This window comes from Eschrichtius robustus, chromosome 16 (genome assembly GCF_028021215.1).
Source record: "Eschrichtius robustus isolate mEscRob2 chromosome 16, mEscRob2.pri, whole genome shotgun sequence".
Taxonomy (NCBI): Eukaryota; Metazoa; Chordata; class Mammalia; order Artiodactyla; family Eschrichtiidae; genus Eschrichtius; species Eschrichtius robustus.
Genome location: NC_090839.1, coordinates 17030319 through 17041331, shown reverse-complemented (window position 1 = coordinate 17041331; position 11013 = coordinate 17030319).

Here is an 11013-nt window from a genome sequence, read left to right as displayed (position 1 = left end):
TTTTGTTTCATTTACGCTGTTTTTTCCTAAACCCTCTGAAAGGTAAGTTACATCTTTCTGTTTTATCCCTAAAATTTTGTGTATTTCCAGGGACATTCTCATATAACTATAGTGTCTGCCTATCAAAACCAGGAAAATAGCTTTGATATAATCTTGTCTCATCCACAGTATTTATATTTTGTCAGTTGTCTAATAACATTCCTTATACTTTTTTTTCCATTGGCCCAGGATCATTTGCTGCATTTAGTTGTCATGATTTTATTTAGTCTCCTTTTTTTTTTTTTAAAAGTTTAATTTTTTTTTTTTTTTTTTTTAATTTATGGCTGTGTTGGGTCTTCGTTTCTGTGCGAGGGCTTTCTCTAGTTGTGGCAAGTGGGGTCCGCTCTTCATCGCGATGCGCGGGCCTCTCATTATCGTGGCCTCTCTTGTTGCGGAGCACAGGCTCCAGATGCGCAGGCTCAGTAATTGTGGCTCATGGGCCTAGTTGCTCTGTGGCATGTGGGATCTTCCCAGACCAGGGCTCGAACCTGTGTCCCCTGCACTGGCAGGCAGACTCTCACCCACTGCGCCACCAGGGAAGCCCTATTTAGTCTCTTTTAAACTGGAACAGGTCCTTGGCCTTTCTTGACCTTGCCATTTTTGAAGAGTAAAGAATGGTTATTTTGTAGAAGTTTTCTCAATTTGGGTTTGTCTGATGTCTCCTCACGATTGCATTTTTGGCAGAAATATCACAAGAATGAGACTGTCCTCAGTGCATCATATCTAGTGGCACATTGTGATAATAACCTGAATCACTTATGAAGTCGCTTTTTCCCTTTATAGTCAATAATTTGTGGGAGATAACCAGAGCCTATTAAATACCCAGTTCGTATCAAACTGTCACCCACTATTAACGTTTGTTGATTTTCTAAGTTTTGTTCATTGGCATTCTGTCAGGGTGCTTTCTGTGGGGGTTAGACTGTTTTAAATGTCAGATCTAAAGAAGGGGTGTTTGGGTTTTAGGAGGGGAAGGAATCCTTTTGGAGTCTGACAAAGTTGCTGAAGGGAGAGCTTTGATGGCATCAATTTGTACTCCATTATTGTGGAAACCAGGACAGTGGTTCCCTTGGCCAAGGGCCGAGAAAGGGAGCTGGAGGTAACTTTTACGTAGATGAGAGGAATATGCAATAGAAAGAAAACTGTCCTCAGCTATGAAACAGTGTCTTCCCACATTGTAGGCAGTGAGTGCAATCATCAGAGCAGCTGGCACAGCCACTTGTGAAATAGTAGCTGCCTGTGTTGTAAACCATTCCAGGGGACTCCCTGGCGGTCCAGTGGTTAAGGACTCCACGCTTTCACTGCCAAGGGCTCGGGTTCAATCCCCGGTCGGGGAACTAAGATCCCGCACACCGAGTGGTGCAGCCACAGATAAAATAAAAATTTCCATGATTAGAATAGTCAAACCTTAATGTTGTTCTAGCCAGGTGAGAAAAAGGTAAAGCAGAGTTGCTGAATATGGTGCCCAAGTATTAGAAATGTCACTACTCCTTTCCAGTCATTCACGGACAGCCTTGCATGTACTATTTAAATATATTGCTGCTACTTTTATGCAAAAGTTCAAACACCAGCTAGAGAATAGTGTGATGGACCTCCTGTGCACTCATCCAGCTTTAACAATATCTATATGCCTATCCACTTTCTCTGTAGATACTTTTGAAGGAAATCCTAGATATTTCAGCTGAAGATGGTTCAATATATACCTCTAAAAAGACATCTTAAGTCCCATTTATCTATAGGGTCCTCCAGTTTTTTTTCCTTGCAATGTATCTGGATTTTTTTGTTTTTTGTTTTTGCAATGTATTTCTTGAAGGTCACAATTGAGTAGTTTCCTGGTCTTGATTTTGCTGATTGCATTCTCATGGCATACTTTAGCATGTTCTGTCCCCTGCATTCCCTGTGAATTAATAAACCTAGAGCAGTGGTTCTGGAAGTGTGGTTCCTGAAACAGTAACATCAGCATCACCTGGGAACTTGTTAGAAATGCAATTTCTCAAGCCCCACCCCAGACTCACTGAATCAAACTGTAGGTGGAGCCCAGCCATAGGTGGTTTTTTTTGTTTGTTTGTTTGTTTTAAATTTGTATTTATTTATTTATGGCTTGTGCTGGGTCTTCGTTTCTGTGCGAGGGCTTTCTCTAGTTGCGGCAAGCGGGGGCCACTCCTCATCACGGTGCGCGGGCCTCTCACTATCGTGGCCTCTCTTGTTGCGGAGCACAGGCTCCAGACGCGCAGGCTCAGCAACTGTGGCTCACGGGCCTAGCTGCTCCGCAGCATGTGGGATCTTCCCAGACCAGGGCTCGAACCCATGTCCCCTGCATTGGCAGGCAGACTCTCAACCACTGCACCACCAGGGAAGCCCGCCATAGGTGTTTTAACAAGCCTTCCAGGTGAGTCTGGGGCACGCTCAAATTTGAGACCCATTATTCTGGAGGCTTTTTATAAGATTCTGATTCATCTCTTGTTGTTCATATTGGCAGCCATTGATCTTTATCAAGATCTTTGTCAAGATCCGTTAATCCATGAACCCTTGATTTTAAAACTTTTTCAACCCACTGCAGTTCTTTTTGATGTTGCTTTATTCTGTCTTTGATCAGTGGGAGTCAATTTAAGTTGCTTCCTGAGTTCTTTTGAAACAACCCTAATAATCTTAGCAGCTTTTTTGCTTTCTGGTATAAGATTTCCAGGCTCATATATCTAGTCCCAAACCTGCAATCAGGCATTTCTCCCAGTAGCCCTGGTTGTTGCTTTATTCTCAGGAGCCTGAGTCAGACCCACTTGCTGGCCTTGGAGAGCTTCCCAGAGAGGCAGGAGGCAAGTGGGACTCCCCCTGGGGCATACAGAAATGGGTGGCAGCCATTTTGGGGAGCTCGTTCTACCATGAGGTCACTGGTGCTGGCAAGCACCATTTTGGAGTCCTCCCTGTGGCCTATTAGTGCCAGGTGCTAACCCACCAACCAGCAGGCCAGCATCAGTCCCAGAACACCCCAGCCCCACAGCCAACTGTGGCCCAGGGGTCAGCCTCACCTACCACTGCACCCACAGTAATCAGTCCTGCCACAACAGAAGGGCCACAGAGCCCACATGGGGGCACCCCTAGAGCATATAGCACTGGTAACCAGAGGGGAGTGTGCTGCTGGGCCCCATAGGACATCTAATAAGGCCACTTCTCCAAGAAAGGGAAATGTAACTGATCTACCTAATACAAAGAAATAAAAATAGAGATTTAGGCAAAATAAGGAGACACAGGAATATGTTCCAAACAAAGGAACAAGACAAAACTCCAAAAGAAGAGCTAAGCAAAGTGGAGATAAGCAATCAACCCAATAAAGAATTCAAGGTAATGATCATAGAGATGCTCAACCAGCTCAGCAGAAGAATGGATGAACACTGGGAGGAGTTTAACAAAGAGTTAGAAAATATAAAGAAGAACCAAACGGAGCTGAGGAATGCAATAATAAAAATACACTAGAAAGAATCAACAGTAGATTAGATGATATGGAGGAACAGATCGGTGAATTGGAAGACAGAGTAGTGGAAATCACCCAAGCTGAACAGAAAAAAAGAATTTTTAAAAGTGACGATAGTTCAAGAGACCTCTGGGTCAACATCAGATGTACTAAGTCTGAGAAGAAGAGAAAGGGGCAGAGAATGTGTTTGAAGAAATAATAGTTGAAAACTACCCTAACCTGGGAAAGGACACAGACATCCAGATCTAGGAAGCAAAGATAATCCCAAACAAGATCAATCCAAGAGGTTCACACCAAAACACATTGTCATTAAAATGGCAAAGAGAGAATCTTAAAAGTAGCAAGGGAAGTAGAATGGAACATCCGTAAGGCTATCAGCTGACTTTTCAGCAGAAACTGCAGGTCAGGAGGGAGTGGTGTGATATATTTAAAGTGATGAAAAGAAAACCTACAACCAAGAATACTCTACCCAGGAAGTCTATCATTTAAATTTGAAGGAGAGATAAAGAGTTCCAGGGACAAGCAAAAGATAAAAGAGTTCAGCACCACCATTTTGGATTTCTGACCTCCAGAATTACAAGATAATTAATTTGTATTGTTATAAGCCACTAACTTTGTGGTCATTTGTTCAGCACCAATTAAAAACTAGTAAGGACTTCCCTGGTGGTGCAGTGGTTAAGAATCCGCCTGCCAATGCAGGGGACACGGGTTCAAGCCCTGGTCCGGGAAGATCCCACACGCCGTGGAGCAACTAAGCCCATGTGCCACAACTACTGAGCCTGTGCTCTAGAGCCTGTGAGCCACAACTGCTGAACCAGTGCGCCGCAACTACTGAAGCCTGTGTGCTCTAGGCCCACGTGCCGCAACTGCTGAGTCTGTGTGCTGCAACTACTGAAGCCCACGCGCCTAGATCCTGTGCTCCGCAACAAGAGAAGCCACCACAATGAGAAGCCAGCTCACCACAACAAAGAGTAGCCCCTGCTCGCCGCAACTAGAGAAAGCCCGTACGCAGCAACGAAGACCCAACGCAACCAAAAAGTTAAAAAAAAATAAGCTTAATCCAGTGATTTTTTTCCCATTGGTATTTTTTTTTATGTTTTTTAAAATATATTTTATTTTTTTGGCTGCGTTGGCTCTTCGTTGCTGCACGCGGGCTTTCTCTAGCTGCAGCGAGCAGGGACTACTCTTTGTTGTAGTGCACGGGCTTCTCATCGCAGTGGCTTCTCTTGTTGCGGAGCATGGGCTCTAGGTGTGCAGGCTTCAGTAGTTGTGGCGCGCAAGCTCAGTAGTTGTGGCTCGTGGGCTCTAGAGCGCAGGCTCAGTAGTTGTGGTGCACGGGCTTAGTTGCTCCATGGCATGTGGGATCTTCCCGGACCAGGGCTCGAACCCATGTCCCCTGCATTGGCAGGCGGATTCTTAACCACTGCGCCACCAGGGAAGCCCACGCATTGGGTTTTTCAGTAGCATCATGAGACATGAATTCTATCAGTATGTTGAGAACAAGATTCAGATATTTAGCACGGTTGGGGTAATGGAAATAGCCGAGGCTCTGGCCCTCACTGAGACAAATTTACCTAGTGGTTGCAAACATAAGCTTCAATTCCCAAAGCCAAATATAAATTTTGTCAGTTTCTGATGCTTTGGAAAACATACACCCATACACCTATGTCCAGGGGGAAAGCAGGACCTGAAGCTAATCATATTTGGAAACTTGCACCTCCCCTGCCTTTTCCACCGTGGGACCCCTAGGTCAGGGGTATCCAGTCTTTATACAGGGGATTCAGTTTCAACTCCCAGTACCACATGGACCCAAGATCCCATCTCCCATCACTATGTGTGTGATGAAATCCAAATCCCTATCCAACAACCACCTCCAGGACAAGAGAGACGTCAGGCCACCCCCTGGTTGCTCTGTTTCCGTCTTTGTTTCTGACTCCTGCTGACATCCCCTTCTTTCAAGTTCAGCCATGAATTTACTCTCCTTCCTTCTTGGCTTGCCTGCTTCCTTCCTTGTAATATTTTATCCAGGATTTTGGGGTGTCTGTGCTACAAAATGCCCCCTATTAGCAAAATGTGCCATACCGCTGAAACCAGAAGTGTTTTCCCACTTACAAAAAGGGCACATCCTGATGATTTTCCTAAAATACATGGACTGCCCCAATGGTGAATTTATAATCTCCTGTAGGAACAGAAAGGTGTGGGCTGCTCACAAACAACAGTTTTCTCTGTGCTTCTATTCATCAACATTTCAAAAAGTTTTGGGTCCACTCTTGGGTAGGGGGTTAACTTGGAGAAGACACTGGGGGCTATTAACTTGTAGAAGAGGGGGCTGTCTCTTGAGGGAAGAATTGGACTTGATCACTTTCTCCTGAGGGCAGATTGGACCAGCGGAGCAAACTCTGGCTATATCAGAGGCAGAACCTTCCCCAAACACATCCACTTGGGAGGAGCTCTCCATCCCTGAAGGTGTGGAGGCAAGCAAGCCCACCAAAGGTATCAAGACCACCAAAATACTGTTAACGAGCAGAAAAAAATAATATATCGGCAACTCACACCCGCATTCATTGTTTATTCCTGCGTCCCACTAGCTCAGATTCCACTAGTCTAAAAGACGCATTCCTTATTAAGAAGTTATGTGTTTGTGTAGTTCTGTCACTTTCTTTTAATCTTCTGAATACCTAAAATAAACCTTTTGGAATCTAGAACAAGCACAGTCTGGGTAGAAATGAGAGAAAAATGAGTGGATGGTGTATATGTTGGTGTGTATAAAGAGACTTCCATTGTTATGGCAACCAGCATCCTCAACTGATGTAATCCTGTTCCCAATAATACGAGTTGTGATTAAAAATTGACACTGCAGCGAGGAAGGACACATGTAATGCGTTGGTGTGGCAACCAGAATAAAGTCTGCATAAATTTAAACCTGATGATCAAAACAATTAGGGGAATTTGCCTACAATTAATTAGGAACTCTTTTCTCATCTGCACTGGAAATCAGGAGCCTGGAGGTCTGACCTGTGGCCATGACCTTAGGCCAGATGGACCTCAATATCCTTTTCTGTAGAGTAAGAGGTTAGATTAAATCACTAATGTGGGTGTGGGGCACAACTCGACTGTACCAAGAGTTGCCCTGTTTTCATCTGCATGCAGTACATCATTAGTCAGTCAACAAACGTTTATTGAGCACCCACTCAAGTGCCCAGCTCTGTGCTAGGTGCTGGGGATACACAAACTAGTGTGTTTCCTTCCCTCTCGGAGCTTGCAGTCTCTTAACCTCTCCAATAACACAAATCTATGTGAAGTTACAGCTGCCGAACGTTTAGAGGCATTTTGTGCTACAAGAACCAGTAACAGGGAGATTTGACTAGTTAGATCAACCAAGGAAATCGAAGCACAGACAGGCAATGATTTGCACAAGGCAACACCACCACGGGAACCCATTATTCAAAACAAAACAAAACACACAAACAAAAAACCCAAAAACAAAAACCCTATGCCATGAAGTAGGTTATAGTCTTTACAAACGGAGAAATGGAGGACCAGGAGAATAAAGTGATATGCCCCAGGTCACAGCAGCAGCCAATGGCAACGTGGTCATCCAAACGCAGGCGCGGCTGATGCTGCCCTTTAGGCCATCAGGGCCAGGATCGGAACCCGCACCTCGCGGGGGGCTCCTTTCTTCTGGTCGCACGGCCCTTCGCCCGCCCTGAGACGGTTTTCTGACGTTCCTTGGCTCTCCTTCCTCAGGTGAGGAGCAGGCGCCGTGGGAAGGCGTTGGATAGCGCAGCGACCCGGCCGGGGTGCGTACGGGGTGCATGCAGCCTGGTCTTTTGTCACTGACCACTCAGCTCAGGGGCCCACCAGGCTCTCTCTTCCGGCGCCGTGGTCCCCGCGCCCCGCTGCGCGCTGCTAGCTGTGAGGCAGGGGGTGGGAGACAGGGAGAATCTCGACCCGCCCCGCCCGCGCAGCAATCCGACCCCGGGGCTAGGGGACATTAGGCCCACGCAGTCGGGGCCTGGCAGGAGGGCCCCCAGCCGGCGTCCCCCAAACGGGCTCCGCGCGCGGTCTGCGCTCCGCGTCCTGCGGGGAGGCGGGCCCGGCCCCCCACCCTGTGCGCGCACGCGCGCGCCGCGCGGGGCTCGGACAGCAGCTCGGCGCTGGGCGGCCGCACGCGGGCCTTGCAGGTAAGGACCCCGGGTGCGGGGCGCCGCGCCGCCCGGCCCCGCCCGGCAAAGCGAGTGCTCGGGTCTGCGGCCGCGGGGCGTTGCTCCTCCAGAGCGCCTCCGGCGGGGTGCACGGGCCGAGGAGGAGGTACGGGGAGCCTGAGTGCAAGGGGGTCTGGGCGGGTGCGGGGCTCGAGGGCAAGGCGAGCGCGTCCGCCGTGCTGCTGCTGGCGGCGATCGGGAGGGTGGGGAGGGAGGTGGCTTGGTTTTTAGAGAAATGCAGTCAATTAAGAGTTGTTCATTAATAGAAGAGAGGGTGTAGAGGGCGCGGCTTTGGTTTTCTTGAAATGGGTCATTTGGCAAACTTTCTCTTTCCTACCGTTCATTTCCAATTTTTATAACGGAAAATTGAATTATTATTATTATTTTGCCATAAAGGGAAAGAATTAAAAGAATTCCGCCATTTTGGCGTTTTAAAAAGTAACCGTTCTTCGGGGCTGACTGGTCAGTGACTGCCCCGCCCGCCGCCGTCTACACTAGTCCCCGGAGGCGGTACCCTGGAGCCCGCATCCATCCCTCCGCGTTCTGGCCGCAGCTGCAGCGGGGGGCGGGGCCGAGGCCCCAAGTTTGCGGCGCTCAGTCTCGCTGGGGCTCAGAGTGTGTGTTGGGGGTATCTGTCTGGGGCGGTAGCTCGCCACCCCCAACACCTAGAGCGAGGGCATTTATTGAGGATCCGTTGTATGTGAGGCCTTGACGGGCAAGGGGTGGGGGAAGCCTTGGCAGACAGTCCAAGAGAAAATAAACACGGACACATTCACTCAATAAATATTTATTGAGCATCTGCTATGTGCTAGACACTAATCTGGGTTGGGAATCCAACGGTTGTTTTAGGTCGGGTTCCCTGGAAACAGACTCTGAGAGGGAGGTTTGAGTGTAGGTTTATCGGGGTGCCCTTGGGAATATCACCTGTAGGGGAGTGAAGACAGCAGGTTGGTTGGGCGGAGGAAGAAGTTGAACTGCTGATGTAGTCTTAACAGAGCCTCCGCCTGTCCCAAGGGAAGTTCTGGAGGGAAGATGGCCCTGCAGAGATGTCCCAAATTGAGGCAAGGGGGCGGGGCCTTCATACCCCGTATCAACTAGTGGGCAGATGGCTGCTTCCCGGAGAGGGCACTTGCTTCCCCTGGCTGAGGGCAGTTCAGAGAGGAGCTGACAGCTGAGGGCTGCCAGTGACAACCTTCGCAGTAGCCCGGGCCTCCCACTCTATCCCCTCCTCTTCCAGGCTCTGAGAGACACAGAAGGAGGAAATAGTATTCTAGCCCCTAAGGCAAGAATGGCTAAGCCATTTATGGATTTCAGAAATATGTGTTTCTTCTTATGTTATTGATCACTCTTTACTCCCATCTCTCCTTCATTCATTCACTGACTATTTGTGGGTGCAGGCTCTGGATCAGGCACTTTGGTGCTTTGCTCTGTCCCAGGAGAAGACACATGTTAATGCATAGTTAGATTGTGGTGTAGTGGAGAACAGTAGAGGGAGTGATGAACTTTGTTTTGGGGGGTGGATTCTGGGCCTTTCACAGAAGAGGTATCAAGCTGGATCTTGAAGGATGATCAGGAATTTTCCAGACATATGGGATCTGGTAAGGTACCAAGCAGAAGGATCAGCATGTGCAGAGGCCACAGAAGTGGGGTTCTGAAGGTGTGACCAAGCTGCAGCGGGGGAGTGGATGGATTCCTGGCATCTGGCTCAGGCCTGGGAGCCATGTCAGACTGGTTGTGTTGCTGTGTGGGCCTAGAGGGACAAAGCTTATGAAAATTCTGTGTGAGCTGCGAATTTGGGGGCTGGTAGTGGTAGAGGAGAAGTGAATTCAAATCACAGAGAAGGTAGTTCCAGGTCTCAGAAAAGTTAATGGTCCAGCTGGGGAAAAACACACACACAGTTGGTGCTGCTAGCCAGGAGCCCACAGCCGCATGCGATGGGTCCCAAACATCACAAGTGCCCTGGATCCTTTCCCCTCCTGCACTGTCAAGGACTTGTCTTCTAGAATTATTCTTTTTCCCCTGCTCTGTCAGTTTCTTCCTTTATAGGCTTATCTTCATCAACTACAAACATGCTGTAGCATCTTCTATTTAAAAAACAAAAAAACAAAACAAACTCCCCCTTCCCTGAGAACTCATCACTCTCCAAATACCATCCCCCACATCCATGTTCTCCTTCCCAACACAACTCCTTGAAAGAGTTGTTAGTCCTGTTGTTTCCACTACCTTTTCTCCCATCTCCCTACAAGGACCAATTCTTACTGTCAGTTTCCCCACTAGAATGCAGACTCCATAATAGAGGTTTTTGTCTGTTTTGTTCATTACAAATCTGCATTGCCTAGAACAGTGCCTGGCACATAGTAGATGCTCAGTAAATATTGAACTAATCAATGATTTCTCTCTAGAACCCACTCTGATCAAGTTTTTGTGTCCACAGCTCCTCTGAAATGGCACTTGTCAAGATTTCTGGTGATTTCTTTATTGCTAAAATGGTCAATGCTCAGCTCTCATCTGACTTGATCTGTCAGTGGCATTGAACACCACTGAGCAGTCCCACTTTCTAGAAAACTTTCTTCCAGAAATCCCTCCAGGAGCCCAGATGCTTCTGGTTGCCCTTTGATCTCATTGCAAGCTCCTTCTCAGTCTCTTTGGCTAGATCTTCTTCCTCTTCGCAACCTATAAATTTTGGTGAGCTCCAGGGCTCCCACCTTTTTCTTTATACTCGGTTCTATAATTTTTCCCTCCCGTCTGTACAGGATGGTTTTTAAATTATAACTCCAGCCTTAACTTTATCCCTTATTTCTAGAATGTAGGCTTCATGAGAGCACTTTCTCTTGTTTGAGACTATTCGCAGGGCACAGAAGGATGCTGATACCTAGTTGGCCCTCCAATGTCTGCTGAAAAAAGGGCAGAAACCTGAACAGAAGGGCAGCTCTCTCAACCACCCTCCCTTCATAGACCTGAAATATATGATAGGCTTTCAGATGGAATGGAATTCTTTCAGGAGTAACCATATTCACTCCTAATGACTGCCAATGTTTTGCATAAAATGGTTAACTCTATTTAAAAGAACTTAAAATGGTACAACTATGTCAGCTGTGCAAAACAAAATAATTGGATTTGAAATTCAGGGAATGCTATTGTATTTTAACATTTTTTTTAAGGGGGGAAGGGGGAGAACAAACCTTGGTTTGACTGTTGCCTTAATTAATCAGGTTATATGTCTAAGCCTTTGCCTACCTGAATATACACTCTCTATATACTATATAGGATGTACTCTGTATTTTAGGGAGGAAAAGCTGGAAG